Source organism: Schistocerca americana, chromosome 8, assembly GCF_021461395.2.
Source record: "Schistocerca americana isolate TAMUIC-IGC-003095 chromosome 8, iqSchAmer2.1, whole genome shotgun sequence".
In the NCBI taxonomy this organism is placed as follows: domain Eukaryota; kingdom Metazoa; phylum Arthropoda; class Insecta; order Orthoptera; family Acrididae; genus Schistocerca; species Schistocerca americana.
Window position 1 is genome coordinate 345,051,275 of NC_060126.1, and position 26,035 is coordinate 345,077,309.

The 26,035-nt window shown below is 45.2% G+C and overlaps 1 non-coding gene across 1 annotated transcript; it reads right to left on the reverse strand.

The window, feature by feature from the left end:
- Positions 1-3,149: 3,149 nt before the first annotated feature.
- Positions 3,150-3,224, reverse strand: Trnat-ugu. The gene has a single exon. It is a non-coding gene; the product is annotated as a tRNA-Thr (tRNA).
- Between the last annotated feature and the right edge of the window lie 22,811 nt (positions 3,225-26,035).

A 26,035-nucleotide genomic window follows, 5' to 3' on the forward strand; every position in this document is an offset into this window, starting at 1 on the left:
GAACATAGTGTGTGGCATGAAGTTCAGCTTGACACGTCTACCGGTTCCTGAGAAAAAGGTGGTCTGACAGACGGACAGACAGACAGACGACATACACTACTGCCCATTAAAATTGCTACACGAAGAAGAAAGGCAAATGATAAACGGGTATTCATTGGACAAATGTACTAGAACTGACATGTGATTACATTTACAGACAATTTGGGTGCATAGATCCTGAGAAATCAGTACCGAGAACAACCACCTTTGGCCGTAATAACGGCCTTGATACGCCTGGGCATTGAGTCAAACAGAGCTTGGATGGCGTGTCCAGGTACAGCTCCCCATGCAGCTTCAATACGATACCACAGTTCATCAAGAGTAGTGACTGGCGTATTGTGACGACCCAGTTTCTCAGCCACCATTGACCAGACGTTTTCAATTGGTGAGAGAACTGGAGAATGTGCTGGCCAGGGTAGCAGTTGAACATTTTCTGTATCCAGAAAGGCCCGTACAGGACCTGCAACATGCGGTCGTGCATTATACTGCTGAAATGTAGGGTTTCGAAGGGATCGAATGAAGGGTAGAGCCACGGGTCGTAACACATCTGAAATGTAACGTCCACTGTTCAAAGCGCCGTCAATGCGAACAAGAGGTATAGAGACGTGTAACCAATGGCAAACCATACCATCACGCCGGGTGATAGGCCAGTATGGCGATGACGAATACATGCTTCCATTGTGCGTGGACTGCGATGTCGCCAAACACGGATGCGACCATCATGATGCTGTAAACAGAACCTGGATTCATCCGAAAAAATGACGTTTTGCCATTCGTGCACCCAGGTTCGTCGTTGAGTATACCATCGCAGGCGCTCCTGTCTGTGATGCAGCGTCAAGGGTAACCGCAGCCATTGTCTCCGAGCTGATAGTCCATGCTGCTGCAAACGTCGTCGAACTGTTCGTGTAGATGGTTGTTGTCTTGCAAACGTCCCCTATCTGTTGACTCAGGGATCGAGACGTGGCTGCACGATCCGTTACAGCCATGCGGATAAGATGCCTGTCATCTCGACCGCTAGTGATGCGAGGCCTTTGGGATCGAGCATGGCGTTCCGTATTACCCTCCTGAACCCACCGATTCCATATTCTGCTAACAGTCATTGGATCTCGACCAACGCGAGCAGCATTGTCGCGATACGATAGACCGCAATCACGATAGACTACAATCCGACAATTTTCAAAGTCGGAAACGTGATGGTACGCATTTCTCCTTCTTTCACGAGGCATCACAACAACGTTTCACCAGGCAACGCCGGTCAACTGCTGTTTGCTTCAAAAATGGCTCTGAGCACTATGGGACTTAACTGCTGTGGTCATCAGTCCCCTAGAACTTAGAACTACTTAAACCTAACTAACCTAAGGACATCACACACATCCATGCCCGAGGCAGGATTCGAACCTGCGACCGTAGCAGTCGCGCGGTTCCGGACTGAGCGCCTAGAACCGCTTGACCACCGCGGCCGGCTCAAACTGCTGTTTGCGTATGAGACGTCAGTTGGAAACTTTCCTCATGTCAGCACATTGTAAGTGTCGCCACCGGCGCCAACCTTGTGTGAATGCTCTGAAAAGCTAATCATTTCCATATAACAACCTCTTCCTCCTGTCGGTTAATTTTCGCTTCTGTAGCACGTCATCTTCGTGGTGCAGCAATTTTAATGGCCAGTAGTGTACTAACAACAAGTAAAAAAAAATTTTTTTTTTTCGTGTCATAGAATTACAAATGAACAATTTTTCGGATTTTTCACTTTGGTTGTACTGTGAAACCTTGCAAATTTCGTGACTCTACGTCAACGGGAACTACGCTGTAAATTCTGATGACTGAGTTTGCGAGTATCGGAATACACTGGAGTCCAAAATTAAAGAAACAAGCCGTTCTTTTTCTAATTCACGATGGAATCATACGAAAAGTCAACAGATGTCCGTACGATCATGTTCTGCACGGAAGGTGGCATTGCGGTCAATGGACAACCACGCCAACGATGACTTCAGCGCACCTGTAAAACGAGATAGTGTTTACTGGGTAGTCCCTCATCCACAATTGCTGTTAATGCAGCCACAGACGGTCCAGTATTGCACAGAGAAGAAGCCTACCAGACTCTCTGCAGCGGAGGGCCATAGGAAATTTTCGCGATAAGTTCAAAAAATGGTTCAAATGGCTCTGAGCACTATGGGACTTAACATGTTGGGTCATCAGTCCCCTAGAACTTAGAATTACTTAAACCTAACTAACCTACGGACATCACACACATCAATGCCCGAGGCAGGATTCGAACCTGCGACCGTAGCAATCCCGCGGTTCCGGACTGCAGCGCCTAGAAGCGCACGGCCACCGCGGCCGGCTGGTGATAAGTTCCTATGGGACCAAACTGCTGAGGTCAACGGTCCTTAGCTTACACGCTTATTAATCTAACTTAAACTAACTTACGCTAAGGACAATACACACACACACCCATGCCCGAGGGATGGCTCGAACCTCCGACAGGAGAAGCCGCGAGAACCGTGGCAAGGCGCCTGAAACCACGCGGATAGCCCGCCCCGCTTGTCATAGGAAGAATGGACTCAGAACAGTGGCGAACTGATGTGAACTGATGGGTTAATGTGAATCGTTGTATTGTTTCTCCGATGTGGCAACGGTTTGTAGAGACCGAAACTGTATCCTGAAGACCAGGGCACGGTCGATCGCTTGTGACATCAGAAAGAGAGGACCGTTATTTCGCTGTAAGGGCACGGCGGTATCGCCGTAGTACTGCTAGGCAACTGACACCGCAGCATCCACTGGACGTGGGGTATCGATGCAAACGGTGTACAGAAGTCTTCAGCAGAGAGGCCTTTATTGTTGGAGACCTGCTGTATACCATTGACGCGTTTTCGCACTAGAGTGGAGTCGTCAACATGTCTTCTGGACAGTGCAGTCGAACAGTGAGCCAATGTTCTTTTCACAGATGAGTCCTGATTAGGTCTGGAGAGTCATACACGACGGATTCGCATCTGGAGGAAATGTGAAACTCGATTTCGGGACGTAGACTGTGGAAATAAATGATAATTAAATCGAAAACCTTAGCTGCCGACAGGGGTTGTTGATATACATCAATGGGGACAGCTGAAAATGTGTGCCCCGACCGGGACTCGAACCCGGGATCTCCTGCTTACATGGCAGACGCTCTATCCATCTGAGCCACCGAGGGCACAGAGGATAGTGCGACTGCAGGGACTTATCCCTTGCACGCTTCCTGAGAGACCCACATTCCCAACTGTCCACAACCTACATTCGTAGTGTTCCTAATAGATATTTACCCATTATTAGGAACACTGACACCTCCCACAAAATAATGAAAGGAAAAATACTTATGTCGCTTAGTACATTCTCGCTGTTCATGCAGTAAAATATCAGCATCTGGCTAGACATTTTAATTTATTATCGAACTCTACTTGCAACATATTTTACAGTCAGTGTCCACACACACATAATCCACATATACCAGTAAATTCAACGACACACTATTCAGGAAATACGACAACATGGGAGTTCGATTCTTTAAAGAAGTTTGTTTGGGGAGGGCTACGTGTTTCCTTGGCATCGTTTTATTATCGCCTAAGATTATAAGAAAAAGGTTTTCATCTTTCAGCAAATACAAGGTGTGAAATCATGTTGCTCTCTGGGTGAAGCTTACGAGCACTGCACTGCGGGAGATCTTGTCGGAGGAGTTGTGTGTAGAGGTTAGCGTGTGCCGTTGGATATAGTCTAATACGAAGGCTATTGAGGACCACTTCACCCCTTCTTTGAGACTGGTAGGACGTGCGCAGTGGTCGAATTGTCGGCTGTGTGATCGCTGCCCGTTGTTCTGCACTTCTTGCCATTGTGTTTCCGTCTCAGACATAACTCCCCTTGTTATCCATGACAGTAAAGCCTGTGCGTGGATGTCATAGTGAACTGTAATGTTATCCTGGCAGGCTGCTTTCTCTGTCTGTCAGCTACCTCTTTTCCTTCGATACCAATGTCTCCTGATACCCAGCAGAATACCACCTCTTTTTCCTTCCTTTGTAGGAGAAGGATAATTTAGATAACCGTTTCAACTATCTTAATTGCCGGGTACATTTGCGAATAGCCGGCATACCAGTAAGAGAGTCTGAGCAGACAGAAAGCCTCTCTCCATCTAGAAACATCAACCGATCAGTGCCTTCTTTATCGTCCATAGTTCTGCATAGAATACCGAAAACTAGCTTGTACTCCTTATTTTCCTAGTAAAGTGTAGGGCCTACAGACATCCAAATAAAATATCTTAACAGTCCCTGTCTGCTACACAAAGGCCCCCTAAAAATCCTTTTGCTCGGAAGGAAAATGGCTTTCATGTTTGGCTGCCGTCAGACATTCGTTCCACTGATTGTTCAGTCTCAAGCTCGAATTCGAGCTCGCTGTAACTGCATGTCGCACAATGGGGAGATCTTGCCTCTGCACAGAGGCGGGTATGAGGCTGTTTCTGCAACCGCCTAAGCCGGTCTAATGTGCTCAAATGGTTCAAATGGCTCTGAGCACTATGGGACTCAACATCTTAGGTCATAAGTCCCCTAGAACTTAGAACTACTTAAACCTAACTAACCTAAGGACATTACACACACCCATGCCCGAGGCAGGATTCGAACCTGCGGCCGTAGCAGTCCCGCGGTTCCGGACTGCAGCGCCAGAACCGCACGGCCACCGCGGCCGGCAGTCTAATGTGCATATGGTTTACTGCATCCAGTACCTTTAAACAGAAGCATGACGTACACTGTGCAACAATATTTTAGTCGCATGCGAACGTAGGTTTTATGAAAGAAATTCGCCCCATGTGTCTGCAGCTGCAGTCTATTAAAAGCTAGCGACCCGCCCCTGCTTCGGACGGATAGCGTTAGCTAGATATCTACGGCTGGAAGATTTGTCTGGCTTATGGGTAATTAATTACGTAGTCAAGCCTTTCTCGTAAATCAGCTCGTCTATTAGTAAAAGCCATATAAAAATCCCTACAGCAATTGGTAGCATTAGCCTTAACATACGGACAAAAAAACGCTGTGTGGGATTTGAATTTACGATACGTACAGGCTGAATCCTCTTAACGTTTAAAAACCCTCAGAATGATGCAGATGACGCTAAGAAAAGTAATTTAATATGAGCGGAGACGGAGCGACCCGTAAACAAAATAATAAATTTTACGAACTCACAGCAAGGTGCAGGTAAGAAATTGGTCCGTAAATTGTCTTAAAACTGAAATAAATGGTTCTAGCGTCGTCATACGTTGCACTGAGAAGTATGTTATTTTTTCTTGATGCTGTCCGAAACTAGCCACCGTCAAGAAATAAAGAAACAGGTGCTTCTCATTACAAATTGTGACAAAACTACAACCATTTGTTTTCCCTCAGTGTAAACACACAATTGTCCAACGCAATGAGAAAAATTACTGCTTGCCAGACACAGTACTCGAACCCTGAGCTCTACGCGCTGCAGTCGCGCGCTTGGGTCCAGAGCCACACCGACGTGAGTAGCTGGGTTAGCAGTGCCAGGTGATAGCCTCACCCGCTGCGCGTGCGGCGAAGTACACTACTGGCCATTAAAAATGCTACACCAAGAAGAAATGCAGATGATAAACGGGTATTCATTGGAGAAATATATCATTCTAGAACTGACATGTGATAACATTTTCACGCAATTTGGGTGCATACATCCTGAGAAATCAGTGACCAGAACAACCACCTCTGGCCGCAATAACGGCCTTGATGCGCCTGGGCATTGAGTCAGATAGAGCTTGGATGGCGTTTACAGGTACAACTGCCCATGCAGCTTCAACACGATACCACAGTTCATCAAGAGTAGTGACTGGCGTATTGTGACAACCCAGTTTCTCGGCCACCATTGACCAGACGTTTTCAATTGGTGAGAAATCTGGAGAATGTGCTGGCGAGGGTAGCAGTCGAACATTTTCTGTGTCCAGAAAAGCCCTTACAAGACCTGCAACATACGGTCGTGCATTATACTGCTGAAATGTAGGGTTTCGCGGGGATCGAATGAAGGGTAGAGCCACGGGTCGTAATACATCTGAAACGTAACGTCCACTGTTCAAAGTGCCGTCAGTGCGAACAAGAGGTGAGCGAGACGTGTAACCAATGGCACCACATACCATCACGCCGGGTGATACGCCACTATGGCGATGACGAATACACGCTTCCAATGTGCGTTCACCGCGATATCGCCAAACACGAATGCGACCATCATGATGCTGTAAACAGAACCTGAATTCATCAGAAAAAGACGTTTTGCCATTCGTGCACCCAGGTTCGTCGTTGAGTACATCATCGCAGGCGCTCCTGTCTGTGATGCAGCGTCAAGGGTAACCGCAGCCATGGTCTCCGAGCTGATAGTCCATGCTGCTGCAAATGTCATCGAACTGTTCGTGCAGATGGTTGTTGTCTTGTAAACGTCCCCATCTGTTGACTCAGGGATCGAGACGTGGCCTCACGATCCGTTACAGCCATGCTGATAAGATGCCTGTCATCTCGACTGCTAGTGATACGAGGCCGTTGGGATCCAGCACGGCGATCCGAATTACCCTCCTGAACCCACCGATTCAATATTCTAACAGTTATTGGATCTCGACCAACGCGAGCAGCAATGTCGCGATACGATAAACCGCAATCGCGATAGGCTACAATCCGACAATTATCAAAGTCGGAAACGTGATGGTACGCATTTCTCCTCCTTACACGAGGCATTACAACAACGTTTCACAAGGCAACGCTGGTCAACTGCTGTTTGTATATGAGAAATCGGTTGGAAACTTTTCTGACGTCAGCACGTTCTAGGGGTCGCCACGGGCACCAACCTTTTGTGAATGCTCTGAAAAGCTAATCATTTGCATCTTCTTCCTGTCGGTTAAATTTCACGTCTGTACCACGTCATCTTTGTGGTGTAGCAATTTTAATGGCCAGTAGTGTACGTCATGTGGTGACGTCACATGTTCAATTTTTGACATCCACTTTTTGGGTATTTCCTGACATTTGCAACCCCCCGCCGAAAAGTGTCTTATATTGAATTACTTGTCTCATTGCCTCTGCATGGCTTTGCATATATCTAAACGTTAGTAAGGGTCACCCTCTAGAGACTTGTAGCAGATATGTATGGGTGTGTAGATACAGTCAGAAAGTTCAACAAAATCCGTAATGGATTATTCATTACAGTTATGTCTCCGTAATTAAAGATATCCATTATGTTTTTGTAAGCATAGTAAAGGGACTGTACTCGATTCCCAGCAATCGGATGTTTTTATCTTCTTGTGCAAATTTGGATTAAACATCTTCTCCCGTCTTGAAGGATAAAGGATACTTGGGTACTGCTTCCTGTACACAGAGGAGCTATTAGTATTATGCCCGTAGCGACCTCAATGTTTAACCCACCTACTACCAAGTGTACCGGTATGAAATGAGCGTTTTTTTTTTGTGAAAATGAAGCACTAATATTGAATTGAAAAGTAAAAACATTTTATTCAAAGTACTGACCATTGCTTTCTATACATTTTGACCACCTTTCTGACAATTTGTGGACACCACGCCAATAGAAATGTTCGTCTTTTGAAGCAAACCAATCAGACGCCCAATTTTCGACTTCGTCGTAGGAATCGAAGTGTTCCTCAGCCAATGCGTATCCCATTGATGAAAACAAATGGTAGTCGGAAGGGGCCAAGTCTGGTGAATACGGCAGATGGGGTAGCAGCTCCCAGCCAAGTGTTTTGATTGTATACAGAACCAGTTTTGCTTTGTGTGCAGGTGCATTGACGTGTAAAAAAATTACTTTGCCATGTCTTCTGGCCCATTCTGGTCTTTTTTCGATCAATGCATAATTCAAATTGATCATTTGTTGTCTGTAGCGATTAGTATTCACAGTTTCACCGGGTTTTAGAAGTTCACGGTACACCACACCTTTCTGATCCCACCAAACACAGAGCATTGTCTTCTTGCCGAATCGATCTGGTTTTGCAGTCGATGTTGATGGTTGTCCCGTATTAACCCATGATTTTTCCCGTTTAGGATTCTTAAAATAAATCCATTTTTCATCGCCAGTAGCAATTCGATGCAAAATTGATTTTCTTTCATGTCTTTGAACCAAAATTTGACAAATGGTTTCTCGGTTTTCCATCTGTCTTTCATTCAATTCATGTGGCACCCATTTTCCACACTTTTGGGTCTTTCCCATGGCTTTCAAACGGTCAGAAATTGTTTGTTGTGCAACATTTAGGATTGCTGCCATTTACTTCTGACTCAAAGTATCATCTTCATCCAGTATTGCTTGCAATTCGGCGTCTTCGAACTTTTTTGGTGTGTAAGTAGGCTGTTTAGGTTTTCTTATTGGTAACGCCACGTAGTGGTCTGTATGAAAATCACTGGCTGTGCTGTGTTCAGTCTGTGGCTGGTTAGCATTGGTGTAATATTTGCTATTGTAGTGTTGTTTGAATCTTTTATTTAGCTGGCAATAGTGGCGCTCGCTGTATTGCAGTAGTTCGAGTAACGAAGATTTTTGTGAGGTAAGTGATTTGTGAAAGGTATAGGTTAATGTTAGTCAGGGCCATTCTTTTGTAGGGATTATTGAAAGTCAGATTGCGTTGCGCTAAAAAATATTGTGTGTCAGTGTAAGCACAGTCATGTATAATTTTTCTAAAGGGACGTTTCAGGTGGTCTTCCACGTTCTTCATTTCTTACATCAAAATCATTATTTCTGAATCGTTGAAACCATCTTTTGCATGTTGCTTCTGATAGTTTGATCACCATATGCCTCGACAAGCGACTCTGCAGCACTTTTTTTCAAATGATAACAAAAATTTCATGCTTTCCGCAAATCATCACTTTCCGGCACAAAATTCGACATTGTTAACACGATGAAACATATGATGTTGTTTGTTCCATGACTTGATGTATAATAAATATCTTTGACAGATGTCATACCAACCAAACAAATAAAAATTAAGGCTCGGTCACAACAAATGTTCCCTATCGACACATTTGTATCTTAACGCTCATTTCGTGCCGGAAAACCTGGTATTCGCACGGGCCAGTCTGGGAGTGTTCCCGCGCCAGCAGGCAGCTCGGCCTGCACGCCGGCGTCCTTGAGTAGCGGAGTGGCGCAGTGCGTATCTTGGAGGCGCTGCGCTGCGGAATCCGCCATCACTCCTGGTTGGCGGCACTCGGGGGACGGCCGGCCTTGTTCCCCTGCGCCCGCCGCTGCCGCCGTGCATCTTCGCCGCGCGCGCTCTCTGAATATTACACCAGCGCCGGCCCACGTGGCTCCCACACGTGGCCTGGAGTCTCGTCGCTGGCCACAACTCACGCGCCGCTAGGTGCCGCCGCTCTCGCTCCACTTCAGCGTGTTAACGCTTTGTAATTTACACTCACGCTGGTATTCACATGTGTTGAATGTAGGATGTTTAATTAATTAAGAAGTGCACTTGAATGTGGCAGCAAACGTTAAGCACATTCATGATCACGCAAATAACAGAACATCTTGAACGTCTAGAGCAGGCTCATCCAAGAATTGCGCCCAGTGGGCGCAAGACAGTGAAGTTCAGCGCCCCGTCCGCGATTGTGTGTCGCTAGTGTCGCCATAGGAGCGAGCGAGCGAGAGAGAGAGAGAGAGAGAGAGAGAGAGAGAGCTGCAGAGCGAGTGACACAGCACTGCTCTGCGCTGGACTGTCCCGCGGTCAGATCTAACGTAAGCAAAATATTCTATTTTAGAATTAATTTTATGTAAAAGATATAGAGTCTCATTCTTACTGTTAGTAGTTACAAGTAAGTATTTTTTGTTATACTTCGTGCTACAATTTTTTGTATCCCTTTTCAGAGTTTAGAAATCGGATCCTTAGTTTGCTGTTTTGTACGTAATAATTTTAACTGACCAAGTTTGAGAACTTATTAAAATAGAATTAAGGTTATAAAGCTCTTTAATTCTTACAGTCAACATTGTTAAAGAAGACAATTAACATTTCTTTTTCGAGGAAACGATTTTGTCTAGGCTTGGTACAATATTCCGTGAGACTGCTAACCTCAAAGAATTGGTCAAATTTTTATCGCCAAGGAGTGAACGGTACTTAGTTTTAGCAAGCTTTAAAAGAGACAAAAAGCGCTGACAAATATACGTGGAACCAAACATTGAGAGAACTTTGGCCGCGTGCTTGTGCAAAAGAGGATATTTCTCTCGTGGAAGACAGCTGTAAAAGTCATCCAAAGTTTTACACATAAGAAAGCGGTCCTTCAGGCTGATATGGCACTGTAGCACTTGTAAGACGTCCCCTGCCCGAAGGAAAAACTGGCGAACAAATATATCTATCGACTGGCGTTCGGGCGGTCCGCACGGCAAGCTAAGCGGCACGGCTCGGCCACTACAGCAACATACGAATTCGCCAGGGGCGCTGGCCGCTGGCGATCGCGGGCGCTAGCGCCCCAGGGGCACAGTTTGCACGAGCTTGCTCTAGAGATAGGACGTTCACATTCTGCAGAAATGATTAGCATTTGAACCACGTCGGCTCGCAGGTTCAAGGTCAACAGCGATATCGAGGCGCAACACCACCGACTAGTAAAATGTGTCGACGGCTCTCGTTGTTGCTATGAACCGAAGGTAATGGATCAGTGTGACTTTGAGCAGACGTACAGGATGCTTCGCAGACGTATGCTCGAACCTCTCCACCAAATCAGTGAGTTTGAAAGAGGGCACATTATTGGCATGAGAGAATGTGATGCATCCATCCGAGAAATTGCTGCTCGTGTAGGACGAAGTGTTTCGGCATTGCAACGGATTTGTGTAGAATGGTTCACGGAAGGCTGTAGAACGCGACGAGATGGGTAAGTCGCACCACCCAGACCAACCCCAATGAGAAGATCGACGCCTCATCCGAATATCATTGCAGGTCAGATCTACGTCGTTCTCGGAATTGGCATAAACATCGTACACTATCAGGGGTGACTTTTCGTCGCCGTTTATTACGCCATGGGTTACGTGCTCGTCGTCCATTTCTCCGTCTGCCCTTGATGAATGTGCAGAAACATGCTAGACGGCAATGGTGTATGGAACGATGTCACTGGGGACAGGAAAACCATCAGTTAGTGTTTCCGGATGAATCCGGGTTCTGTTTGCTTGAAAATGATGGCGGCATTTTCGTTCGCGGCAGACAAAAAAAAGGCTCTGGGCACTATGAGACTTAACTTGTGAGGTCATCAGTCCCCTAGGACTTAGAACTACTTAAACCTAATTAACCTAAGGACATCACACACACCCATGCCCGAGGCAGGATTCTAACCTGCGACCGTAGCGTAGCGGTCGCACGGTCGCACGCTTCCAGACTGTAGCACCTAGAACCTCTCGGCCACCCCGACCGGCTGAATATTAGTGAACCAGAGTAGAAACCTAGCAGGTCGCTCGAAGGCCACCACTGCTACGCTGGTCTTGGATAATCAATCGTAGAACTGGCTGGTAGATTCTTATGTTTTGACTGTAGTCGAAATTCAGCTGGGTGTCGTGGAGCCGTCCAGCCTTCTAAATACCGGCAAAGCAGAAGTTAATTATCCCGCTCTATTTTCGTACATGTGACCAGTGTAAGGAATAGTTCAGCGATGCTGACGCCGCCTGTACGAGTAGCGCCTTCCGCAAGACTGACCATAAACGTGTTGTTGTTGTTATGTTTCTGATGTCTGCCAGGTTGGCAGCCCGCCGGATCTGGTTGTACTGCAGTATTGCCTAAACCTAGGCTACAGCACGTGGTATGATTATAAGCTTTTTCAAAGAATCACCACATTGAGGATCTCTGCTTCTGACTTAAAATCAGTGCCTCATCTCATTGACCATGGTCCTCTCCACGAGGCAAAAATCTGACATGCCAGAAGCTTAGCAACTTAGATTCCGTAAGGAACTGTTCTGCACAGCGACCGCATACTGTAAGGAAGGAGAGGAACACAGCATTCAGTCACAATCCCATTAGATTTTATTATTTTTGCATATCATAATTTCGGCTGTAAACGGCTGTCTTCGGTGCATTTCGGCTACAATCAAAAAAGGCTTGTGGCAGTACATGTCACCACACGATCTTACTGGTGTACAGGCCTCTATTGGCGTGGGTTTGTTGGGTTGTAACCCAATGTACTTAAGATGACTATTTATAGCCGAAATTTAGATATACGAGAGTAGTAAAAACTTACGGGATTGCGACTGAAGGCTGTGTGCCTCTTCTTTTTTATGCCGGATTCTTCACGAATTCCATACAAAACGGCGTCTCCTAATCCCTGCTTCTGACAACCGATGCCGCACCTCATTGGCCATGTTCCTCTCAGCGTGGCAAAAATCTGTGCCGTGCGGACTCTTCATTTCACCGCTTCGCATTGTAGTGTAAAGTGGAGTCCCACGCTGTGACGTCACCAGCCCCTGGTCCACGTATGTTTTTACGTCCCGTGAGATGACGGATTAAGTGTGAACTCTGGCCGCGGCCGCGGTTAGGTCTTTGCTATACGCCGTGGAAGGAGACGGACACTGCATTCGGGAGGACGACGGTTCAATCACGCGTGCGGCCATCCTGATTCAGGTTTTCTGTGATTTCCCTAAATCGCTCCAGGCAAATACTGGGATGGTTCCTTTGAAAAGGCACGGCCGACTTCCTTCCCCGTCCTTGCCTAATCCGATGAGACCGATGACCTCACTGTCTGGTCTCCTCCCCCCACTCAGCTACTAAAATAACTACTACTCTCGACGCCATTACTTACATCAGACACGAATGGATCATTGGCAAGACTGCAGCAGCAATTTCAACGAGTAGAATCGCTGCATCAAACGACGTTCTTCCGTCTTCTCGTCGTCCTATTACCACTAAAAGCAGCATTGGCGATATTACCGCAATAAATCCGAGGCCTATAATACAACTGATACGCCAGTGTGTCTTCCAAGAATATTAAGTCATAAATAGCGACTAATGCATGTTCGTGGCTACCGTAAGTCTTACGAAGACCGCTGAAAGCAGGCATGACTGCAGCACCTAAATGACGGTAATATAAATGCAAGGGAACAAAGACGGTTCCTTTCCTTCGCTCCGGCAACTTTACAGCACGCGGCCCATTGTAGTTGCTCTGTTGTTTGAAGAACGCTCCCGCAGGGAGAGAGAGAGAGGTCTTCTCCGTGGCTCCAGGGGGCGGTTGTTAGCGGCTGCCACGAGAACGCAGAGCTCAGCGAAGCCGAAAGCAGCCGAGGCGCCGCAAACCGCTGACGACAAATAATTTACAAGTATAATGCGGGGCCGGCGGCGGAACTGCGACCCCGTGGGAGGAGACGCTCCGGCGCTGTTTATATTTTTACTCTGCCCTGCGGCAGCGTCTGGAGGGGACAACACGGTTGATACAACGGGCCGGCCGGGAGAGAGGTGCCTCCACACAGGAGACAAGGGGGACAGGCTGCGCGCCACGTGATAGAAACGCGCACGTTTGACTTGTAAGCGAGGTAAAGGCGGAGATCACGCGAGATAGTCGAGTTAAGGAGAGCCAGGGGACGGCAGGAAGGAAAAGGGGGGGGGGGGGGGCGAGTTGTCGGCGAGTGTGAACAGGGACATGGGAGGAGGGGGGGGGAAGGGAGGCGGGAAATCGGGAGACCGCGAGCAAGAAATTCGGTTTGAAGCTGAGGGAGAAAATCTGAATAATTCATGGTGAGCGAGGGGGACTTAGCGTGGCTTAAAGCGTCCGTGCTGCGGGTTCGATAGCAGCTGGACCTTGGGATGCACGGCCTTCTGAGCGAGCGGCGCCTCCGCTGATGGACTCGTTCTCCGCTGCGCGTGGGCTGGGTGCCTTAGCAGGCGTCCAAGTCGCTGAAGCACGCGGATCGTGTACGCCATTCGTAGCTTATCCATCTCTGCATCTCCCACTCGATCCACCCTCTCCTCTCTCTCTCTCTCTCTCTCTCTCTCTCTCTCTCTCTCTCTCTCTTTCTCTTTCCTCCTCTTTCTCTCTCATTTTCTGACCTTACAGGTCTAAAGTTTCGTCGTCAATGAAGCCATTACAGATGGAATAATCTGACCATCAGTAAAGCAGAGATTATGTCGTCCATTTACTATCGCGATGTTTGAGGTTGTTGGAACGTAAAGCGCCTTGTTTATCTGCCAAATATCAGGAGATAGCCCTCATCAAATGAGCATTTTGCAGCATACTGTAACGGATATTTAGACACTTGACAGACGTGTACAAAACTAATGAACTTCGAGGACATGTTCATCTCCAAATGGATATTAAAATGCACATCACGGTGGTTTAGTTCAAATGGTTCAAATGGCTATGAGCACTATGGGACTTAACTTCTGAGGTCATCAGTCCCCTAGAACGCAGAACTACTTAAACCTAACTAACCTAAGGACATCACACACACCCATGCCCGAGGCAGGATTCGAACCTGCGACCGTAGCGGTCACGCGTTTCCAGACTGTAGAGCCTAGAACCGCTCGGCTAGGTGGTTTAGTCCGCCCCCCCCCCGCCCCCCCCCCCCCCCGTAGCTGAGTGGTCAGCGCGACAGAATGTCAGTCCTAAGGGCCCGGGTTCGATTCCCGGTTGGGACGGAGATTTTCTCTCCTCAGAGACTGGGTGTTGTGTCATCCCCATCGACCCGCAAGTCGCCGAAATGGCGTCAAATCGGAAGACTTGCACCCGGTGAACGATCTACCCGACGGGAAGCCCCAGTCACACGATATTTATTTACGGTGGTTTATAAATTTTGCAGTTATATGCTTTAGATTGTCAATCTTTCATTCTATTCGGTACTGATTTCCACCATCATCATTATTAGTGTCTGCTTTTGACCCCAATGAGCTCGAGTACACATTTAATTCGTTGTTTCGTAGAAGCAAATAGCCTCCCAGTGTCATCCTGAGGATTTTCTTGCCATTACTGAAACATATACTGTATGATTTCAGTTCTGGCTGCAGAAGGCATTCAGATAGTATCGTAGCAGTCTCACTGGTGTCATCCTTATTAGAACGAAGGTTATAGTTAAACGTCCCCATGACACTGAGATAATTGCAGATGGAAAAGAAGCATGGAATGGGAGAGAGCGAGGAGGGGAATATGGGGAAACAAATCCACCAAGCCGGCCGGGGTGGCCGAGCGGTTCTAGGCGCTACAGTCCGGAACCACGCTACCGCTACGGTCGCAGGTTCGAATAATGCCTTGGGCATGGATGTGTGTGATGTCCGTAGTTTAGTTAGGTTTAAGTAGTTCTAAATCCTAGGGGACTGATGACGTTAGAAGTTAAGTCCCATAGTGCTCAGAGCCATTTGAACAAATCCACCAAGTCTTTTTATTTTTTTTAGAAAATGGTAATTTGTCTTAAACGATTGCGAATAGTCTCGAAAAACCTAAATCACAATTTTCAGATGTTGATGTGAAGCGTCGTCCTCACCGAGTACGAGCACAGTTTTGGTTCAAATGGCTCTGAGCACTATGGGACTCAACTGCTGAGGTCATTAGTCCCCTAGAACTTAGAACTAGTTAAACCTAACTAACCTAAGGACATCACAAACATCCATGCCCGAGGCAGGATTCGAACCTGCGACCGTAGCGGTCTTGCGGTTCCAGACTGCAGCGCCTTTAACCGCGCGGCCACTTCGGCCGGCGAGCACAGTTTTCTAAACACTTAGTCACCTCCCTCTGATCCTTGATCCAAGACCCTTCTCTTAGCACTTCCGTCAGTAAAAGTTCTATAATTAATCAGGTGGTAACTATACTATTTGTAAGATACAAGAGCTATTTCGTTTTCAACCTCTGATCGTTGGGAAATGGAAATCACAGTGAATATAAAATTATTCGCGACTTTTAACTATACCTTTCAGTACGCCTCAACATAGTCGCCGCTCCGGATTAGACATTCGTCGTAACGTGGGAGCTACTTCCCAGTGCCGTCGTCACAGAAGGCAGCCACCTGTGATTCCCGCACATTCCCTACGCTGGCCTGCAGCCCGTTGTCTGTGTCAAAATGCTGTCCTCATAGCCAGCGGTTCAAGAGAGTGGAGAGACGTAAATCAGAGATAGACAAGGTCGAGGTGTGTGGTGGGTGGTCAAACACTTCCCATCGAAAATGCTGCAACAGTGTCTTTGTTGCATCTGCAGCGTGCGGCCGGGAATTGTCATGAAGAAATAAACGCATGAATGTTACGTTATGTGGGCTGCATGAAATCAGGCGAAACCCCTCAACAGGCGCCTCATGCTTTGCGGGAGACACTATTGTTTTAGGGATCTTCACATGCTCACTGTGCGCCCAGGACTGAAAAATGAGACACGACACAATACAGTAAGCAAAACTCAAGAAAAATTAATATCACCAATCCCATCGAAGCCACATCATTAATTTAGATGTTGCCTGCAATTTATCAGGCTTCAGCGCACGTAAGTGTGTGTTTCGGTTATTTTTAACATTTACTGTCTTAAAATCCAATCTGTTAGCGTACTTAGACTACAGTGTCAGAGCTTACACCCTCTTACCGTTCTAAATTCTTTATTTTTTCCTTCTTGTCCAGGTAACTCCCCGGGAGACTATATACATTTTGACGCACACAGACATAGACGTGGCAGTTTATGTATGTAAGCCAGACACATGTAACGGGAAGTGCTTGTACAGGGCGCATAGCGTGGGATTAAGACCTTCATATATCTCTGATGATGTGTGTGTGTGATGCACGAAATCCTGATTAATGTGCGCGCTTCATTATTGTCCACGTATGATTTACGGCAGAGTGCAGGGAATCCTCTTACACTAGCTTGTACTTGTCACAAACGCAATAACAAATATTACGTAATTGACGAGATCGTTGTTGTCCGAGCTTGTACGTAATGGATATGAGGTGGACTATGATGAACATACACGCACTACGGACACTTCGACAAGCGAGAGCGCAGCGTAAAACAGATACAAGGTCACGTGTTGGCTATTATTGTCGTTTTTTTTTTTATTTTTCTACAGCCACATTCAAATGTCTACCAGTGAAGAGCTACTATGTTTACAACATATTCTTACAATCATCTTGTTGTGTTATAAATAAATTAGAGGAGTGTGGTGCAGAAACTAAATACCATTTGGAGAATTTTGTCTCAATGACACTTCATCTTCATTCCGAATTGTTACATTTTGTTTCGAGGAGATTATCTGACAATGTTCCACAGTCCATGAAATAGTACCCATACCAGATACGTTAAGGGACCTGCACAGGTTTAACATTTATTGACAGTACTAGTTTGTCAAACCTTCAGCATAATGATGCGACATCACACTATCAGTAACACTGAAAAAACTGTCAGTTGACAGAATGGTTTTACAACACCCAAAAGAAAGCATATGCTGCAGTTACATTGCCTATAGCTTGCATGCATGCAACAACAAAAAATAGGGAACAGTCCAAGTGAGGTTGAAGAAAAGGACCTTTTCACCTGTTAATTTACTGTCTCAGATCACAACCACGTACCGAAAAATTTCATAAATTGTCTTCCGATGAGCCCTGTTATTAATATTAATACTGATGCAAGGTAAAACACAGAAGCAAAATGCGTTATACAGAGGAGCTGTTGTAGTCGACGAGAGATTAGGAGTAACTTTGAGATTTTTGGTGACAGGCAGGTCGTGTGAACGCTCGAAGTTTGGTTCTGAGAATCAGCAAACACAATTAGTAAAATTCTGTGGATACCTGTGACGCAATTAAATTGGTCTGACAAGGATACCTTCAGGCAATTAATGTAAAACCATTTCTATTTTTACATTTTGTTATAATTTGGGAAACTGATATGCATTTCGCAGACCTCCTACTAGTAACTGCAGATATATGACGCATTTTTCGAAGTGGATGCGTTTTACCCAACTGCTACGAAATTTAGCAACCTGTACTATAATTTCAAATTAATACAGTCATCAGTGTCACAGAGCATCCACCATTGACCATCCTAAACGGTTGTCCTCGCATACACCTGTTAAAAGAGCTTGAACAATTCAATCTGGTGAATGATATGCGCAAAGGCGAATTTAAAATATGAAAAACACACACTAAAGCCATGTCGCTAGTTCACCAAGCTGTGTTAACGTATGAACGGAGAATATGGTCCAACTATCAAAAGTTTACCTTACCCGTTCAGTAGATATTGACAATAGTGAGAATATTTTGAAAGATATCAGCACTCTTCGTCAATATTTCTAGAAGTGAAAGTACGTCAGTATGGGGGCTCAGACGATCAGTATGTTGACGGTTTGACAGTATTGTTGGACGTGTGGGGGCCTCTTTAGACCCGATACGGTCGACTGCGAAGACAATGCGCTTTTGTACACCGCTTTTGAGGAGCGCTACTCCTACAACAGAAAATAACGGAAGCAATAGAACCAATCACTAAATCATTTTTAGCGTGATAAGCTTATAATGACTCATCATTAGTCAGCAGGCTATCGCCCAAACAATTGTAAACCGGACTACATTCAGTGTAAACTTCATTAGGACGACAAACGAAAACTGCCAAGATGAGTGTTTTAAGCTAAAAGCAACTTACTACAGTTGCATATTTTCTGGCTCGGAAATAGCTGAAGAGCATTTTTGTCTTCCCGTAAAGACACAGTTACTTGTGCTGATTTTAAAACTACCTTTCTCTCTACACTGTACATTAGTTAATAAAAGTAGGGACCTTCAACACACCGAAGAAAATCATGTTACGTGTATCTTTACTGAAGTGTCATTAAAGTCAGCAGGGTTTTACAGTTTGTGAAATGTGTTGCATGCACAGAAACACGCGTCTCGAGGCCAAAGGTCAGACTTTGTACGTTCCTTTGAATAACATGCTAAAGAGGACCTGTTGAGAAGTTCCCGCACAACAGGTCTAAGATTACAAAGAATTACGAGAAATTGACCTCAACGGAAAAGTTAGTTGGAACGTAGACCTTTTTGAGACGGTGTATTCTTGCCTCCCACGGAGTTACCAAACCGCTTACAGACATACATAAAGTTTAATGTGGAGTCCGAAGCTCGGTGTAACTTGTTATTTTCACATATAAAAAATCATCGTCAAAGGAAAAAACAGTCCTAGGTCCAGCCGAGTGTCGAGTGCTGGGTCTTAGCAACCAAACAACCGAGTCATTAACAAAAAAAGAAACTATAACAAACAGAACGTAATATACGTGTAAATAAGACCAAATGGCTCTGAGCACTATGGGACTCAACTGCTGAGGTCATTAGTCCCCTAGAACTTAGACCTAGTTAAACCTAACTAACCTAAGGACATCACAAACATCCATGCCCGAGGCAGGATTCGAACCTGCGACCGTAGCGGTCTTGCGGTTCCAGACTGCAGCGCCTTTAACCGCACGGCCACTTCGGCCGGCAAATAAGACCATTTATTGTCGTTCACACCAGCAGTATTTTGAATGGAGGAAAAAAAGGAAGGTTAGGGTTTAACGTCTAGTGGACGGTAAGGTAATTAGAGATAGGCAAGGACAGGGTACGAAATAGATTGTCAGTGTGCTTCTTAGAGGCAGCAATTGGTCGCGTGAAATCATTCAGAGAAACGGAGGAAAACCTGCATTGAATCAGGAGAAGGGGGATTTATACTCTTCCTGATTGCTAGCCAGTTGTCTTACCTACGACATCATCAGCCATTTTGAGTTTGTACGTTTCTAGCATTTGTAGACTTAGAGAAAGCTTTTGACAATGTTGACTGGAATACTCTCTTTCAAATTCTGAAGGTGGCAGGGGTAAAATACAGGGAGCGAAAGGCTATTTACAATTTGTACAGAAACCAGATGGCAGCTATAAGAGTCGAGGGGCATGAAAGGGAAGCAGTGGTTGGGAAGGGAGTGAGACAGGGTTGTAGCCTCTCCCCGATGTTATTCAATCCGTATATTGAGCAAGCAGTAAAGGAAACAAACGAAAAATTCGGAGTAGGTATTAAAATCCAGGGAGAAGAAATAAAAACTTTGAGGTTCGCCGATGACATTGTAATTCTGTCAGAGACAGCAAAGGACTTGGAAGAGCAATTGAACGGAATGGATAGTGTCTTCAAAGGAGGGTATAAATGAACATCAACAAAAGCAAAACGAGGATAATGGAATGTAGTAGAATTAAATCGGGTGATGCTGAGGGAATTAGATTAGGAAATGAGACAAAGTAGTAAAGTAGTTTAGCTATTTGGGGAGCAAAATAACTGATGATGGTCGAGTAGAGAGGATATAAAATGTAGACTGGCAATGGCAAGGAAAGCGTTTCTGAAGAAGAGAAATTTGTTAACATCGAGTATAGATCTAAGTGTCAGGAAGTCGTTTCTAAAAGTATTTGTATGGAGTGTAGCCATGTATGGAAGTGAAACATGGACGATAAATAGTTTAGGTAAGAAGAAAATAGAAGCTTTCGAAATGTGTTGCTACAGAAGAATGCAGAAGATTAGATGGGTAGATCACATAACTAATGAGGAGGTATTGAATAGAATTGGGGAGAAGAGCAATTTGTGGCTCAACTTGACTAGAAGAAGGGATCGGTTGGTAGGACATGTTCTGAGGCATCAAGGGATCACAAATTTAGCATTGGAGGGCAGCGTGGAGGGTAAAAATCGTAGAGGGAGACCAAGAGATGAATACACTAAGCAGATTCAGAAGGATGGAGGCTGCAGTAGGTACTGGGAGACGAAGAAGCTTGCACAGGATAGAGTAGCACGGAGAGCTGCATCAAACCAGTCTCAGAACTGAAGACCACAACAACAAACAATTGTTTTAGTTGAGCTTCATTCTCCGCCAATATCCGTGCGCCTTGGTCGTTAGTACTCGGTCGGGCCGAGAGCAGCGAGATCGGCGCTAGGTGCCACCTTGGCTGGATTGCACAGCCGAGACCCCACACGCGATGCCGACCTTAGCGCCAAGATTTATTCCTGCTGATACTGCTTTATGAAAAGCCGGTTGTAAGGTGATAAAAATGAAGCGTTATTTATCCGGGCGCCGTGATTACATAATCAATGACCGCCACGAGAAGTGTGCGTCGTTTGGTTCGCCGACACTGCTTTCCACGCCTCGGGCCGCTCCATCAACAGGTTCACGTCTCTCTTTTTCTCGCCCCTGGCCGCCTGTTTTTCTCTCGCGCCTGCGCGCTTGGATGGTGGAACTGTCAAAAAGCGAGCGAGTCATAACGAACTGTATTATTTATTCCTATTAGCCAAGCATTGCGGGTCACGCACGGTAATTTCATCGCTTTCAACAAACAAGGCTATGTCGCTCGTGCGACAGTGAGCGATTTGCGAGCGCTTTTTCTCTGGAATCCCGGCTATTCTTCACTTTCCTTTTCCGAGGCGTTGGAATGGCTGTAGCCGGGACAACTAGAGTCATCCATCGGAAGTGGCTGCTATAATTCTCACTGAGAGTCGGGCGTGCGAAATGGGTGTCGCAGTTTATCTCAATAAGCTCGCGTTTAAATTTCACTGTATGCTATGCTATGTACAGGCACGCCACACACTGTGTAGAGGAGACGGGCAATTCTTCGCCGAATACAAGATTGCAGGACATTGCTCTAGTCTATTCAGACTGCTGTGACGCTCTGTCTCAAGCGCTATACTATCTGACTTTCCTTGACAAAGACTCTAAGGTTGTGGCTGTCCAACCATGTACCTGTACATTCGCTCTAATTACATGCTTGTTTCCTCAATGTTCTCTTTGAAGTAATTATTACGTTTCTAATCAGATCTTTTAAGAAATCAATTTGTATTATAATATTTATTTTAGGAACATTTCCACCAATTTCAGAAGCAGGGAAAAAGAAGAATTAAAAGAATTCTCTCTCTCTTTCTGTAAGCGCGTGCAGGTGTGTGTGTGTGTGTGTGTGTGTGTGTGTGTGTGTGTGTGTGTGTGTGTGTGTCAAAATAACACAGCGTCTATAACTTTAATAACATCTGTTGTCTGCACATTAAACTGTAATCTAAGGCACGTTTTTCTGCTTGACTTTTCAAGTCCTACTGCGGGAGACATCGTCAGAGGCAGTGGAGCTGTAGGTACTCGAGTCTTCTCAATGACATGCTTAAAAATGTAATCCATGGATACTGTATTTTTTCAGTTGACGAAACTCCCACGTTAGAGCAAGGCCTAATTCACTGAAAACCAGTGTCACCCAGGAGGTAAACACAAGCCGTAAAAGCATTTGTATGGTTAGTGTTTGCAAATTCTTTGTGTAACACACTGGAATAAATAGCTTGTTGAAAATGGGAGCATGCACACCGAAACATCTGCTCACATTTTACTAAAATTTTATTAAAAAGGCACTGGTGTACGTAATGTTATGCTGATTAAATAAACGTTCTGTTTATCAGTCCACATATCTGCAGTTTCAATCGTAGAGCCTGAGACATCTAGCAACTACATGTAATTTTTTTCAGTTTCACTCTTATGTGTCAAATTTCACATTGTGATTAGAATAAACAATCAGTATTTATGAAAAAAAAATCTGTTGGCAAGTTGTATTAGAAAAACAGACTATGATTACAAGCGTTCACCGTATACAGTTTGTCACATACCACAGAAAATGGTAAGGTTATTCCTAAAACAGTTAGCACAGTTCTTCGTACACAAAGTTCCATTAAAATGAGCTTACGACGTAAAATCGACGATTACGAAGGACAATTCAGTAAATCAGGAGTATGCAGGGTGTCACAGGAGGAAGGCATATGACAAGAGTGATAATGTAGTAAACACGAGCTCTGAAATGCATACGTTTTAAACTATGAGCAGTACTTTATCTTCCATACTGTGAAAAATATTTCTTCTGCTGCAAGCTCTTTGGTTTCCATATTTTGAGAGTTAGTATTTTGGACCAAAAAAGAAAAAAATTTCCAGTAAACATGGCCTCTAAAGCACATGCCTTAATATGAGCATTTGTTCATCTTCTCTTCTGTGAAAAACATCTCTTTTACTAAACAAGTGCTCTTAGCTCTTAAGATATGCATATTAGATCCCATGTTTACTTGCTTTTTTGTTTCGAATGATCGTTCACTTCATATTGATCATTCTTCCTGGGACACCGTATATAAAATTAAATGTGCAGTGGGTGATAAGTTTTACAGAGGAGAGACAGGGCGCAATTTTCATACTCGATTCAAGGATCACGCAGGCACAAATAATACAGCTGTATTCGGTATACATATAAAACACACAGAACAGCAAATGGAAGTAATACATACAGGCCCTGAAGAGTCGTTTCGTTAGCATACCGGGTGAAGAAACTTTCGCGCTTCACTTGAAGGAACCAGACATACTGTTCAATGAAGAAAACAATTTTAAATACAAAGCAGTTTTTTACTTTCATAAAGATATTTTACAGGCAGACACTGTCATATACGTGCAGAAACAGCTACGCTGCTGTGATTTTCACACCGGGCAAGACTAGCCCGGTGACGACGAAACCAGGCATCACACAAACTGAACTGCACACTCTACATGTTCCCGAACCACGAGAAACAGCTTCCTCTGGTGGCATGCTCGCAAAACAAGCACGCTAATGTACAGGACTGAATGATGTATGTTCAAGGTGCAAACTGCGAAATTCTCTTTCATTCTAGTTTTATACACTGACCAAAGTTTTATTTTATCTTGGTGACTGCTTTCATACACCACGTTTAGATGGCGACAGCTGCTAACATTTTAGCTCACACTACTTCGTAATTTTTGATTTCGTAATGTATGTACATTAGTGACTTAAGGAGGCAGCATGTAGCACGCAGCACGCTAATCTGACGGGTTGCTATGTAGCTATAACGGGTATCGTACACATTTTTATACTTTTCGTATGTGTGTTTCAGATTAGCTATGTAAGATCATCTTGACAAGTCTTATATTTGTTTCAGCAGATCTGAAGATTAAGATATAAAGGAACTACGGACATCGACTGCGAGTGGGCTTTGATTCAAATCAATGAGGTAGGCTGAAACTTTGCACCGGACAGGGAGTCGAACCCGGGTCTTCTGTTCACTAGACAGTTGCGCTGACCATTGCACTATGCGAACACAGTGGTCATCATAAGTGCACTCACTAGTCAGGCCCAAATTCTCAGCTTTTCCACGCTCTACGAATGTAGTGCCCATTGCCCTTTATTCTCATTAATCGCGGCATTTTTCTGATTCAGGTTACAGTTTGAGCCTGGTGTGCATCCTCACTGATCACTGGTCGTCCTCGCCTTAATTATACATACGTGGTGTCTGTTCATTCGGACATGTCCGAATGGAGGGTCGGGGTTTGTTTGGGGGAGGAGACAAAAAGTGAGGTTATCGGTCTCGTCGGGTTTGGGAACGACAGGGAAGGAAGTCGTCCGTGCCCTTTCAAAGGAACCATCACGGCATTCCCCTGAATCGATTTAGGGATATCACGGAAAACGTAAATCAAGATGACCGGACGCGGGATTGAACCGTCGTCCTCCCGAATGCGAATCCACTGTGTTAACCACTGCGCCACCTCGCTCCGTCCCGAATGGACAGACACCACATATAGATCTGAAGATGTTCGAAATTTGTAAAGGTAAATGTGACATTACCTTGTAATATAAAACTTTAGAGTAATAACCAGTTTCCGCGAATATATCTCCACTTGACATCATATCAATCTTTCATAAAAAAAAGTCCGGCTAAAATTTCAGGCGATATGCTTGAACTTCCTTGACTTTCAGGAAAAGAATCCTTGTGAAGTGGTGGAATTGAGCTGTGACTTAACGTGACATAACGGGTCTCCGATCCGACTATTGGAGAAATGACCGCCCTGCCTCTCGTTACAGCCATGTTCAGTAATTACTTGTACCGACGCTGTCAGCGGAGCTGCCTGTCAGTGCAGGAGATGGGCGCTCCTCTGCAGGCGCCAGGGCTTTTGTCGCGCCGCGCGGCAGATATTGGCACGGAGCCGGGGCTCAGAGCGCAATCCCAGCCCAGCGCGTCTGACAACTTGTGAAGAGGGCGCCCCAGGGCCCGCGCCGCCGCTGATCGGATTTATGGAAATTCCGACACAGTTTTCTCGCCTGTCCGTCTCGATCGGTAAACGCAGCCGCCGACAGCTCCCTCGTATAAAAACAACAGAAAAACTCCGAGAAAAGTGCAAGAGGGCGAGAGGAGGAGGAGATACAGACAGACAGACTGGCGGGCGACATCGCTTGGCATTCCACACGCCCCGACACAAGTTTCCGTTATTCTGTGCTAGTAACAGAAAACACACTACGAATATGGGCTCTTTTCTGTCCTTTCAGTGGTAGCGGCCCCAGTCATTTCATGCAGTTCACTGTTATGAAGACTGGAGATAATTAGAGGAGCACAAAACCCTTTAGTCCCTTACTTACCCTAGGAATCAGCGTAAATTTCCTGAAACACGAAGAGTTAGTGTTACAAATAAGGCTCTTACGCTTCTTAAATTAATCCTGGAGGAGGAGAAGGATTCCTGAATCATGGTACAAGGCGGTAGTGATATTCCTGTACAAAAAAAGAAATGTCTGTGAGAACTATAGAGGAATAAGCCTATTACATGCCTTTTACAAGCTCAACGCAACAAGTTTTAACGACAGAACGAGAACGATATCTGACGCCCTCATAATGGAGAAACGAAATGGTTTTAAAAGGGCGTATCTTGTAATGGCAGTATTACTGTTGTATAGTAATTAATTTAAAAACGATGCGAATACAACAGAGATTCACATCACATTTATATATTATGAAAAGTTTTTCTATAGAATGTACAGAAGCAAGCTTTGGAACTTGATGGGAAACGACGCTGTCCGAGACATTTGAGGCAAATAATAAAGTTTCCATCTGCATGCAAAAATTATAGTAAATAAGGCAAAGAGACGGCATGTCCAATAAGTAAGAGAAATGTAGGACGATTGAGGAACAGATGGCTTGAGTGAAGACGAAACAGGCTGCCAACGTACTCAATCAAATGAAGAAGAAGAACAAGAAGGCAGGTGATGTTCTCCTTTAAACAAACCACTCTTAAAAATTAG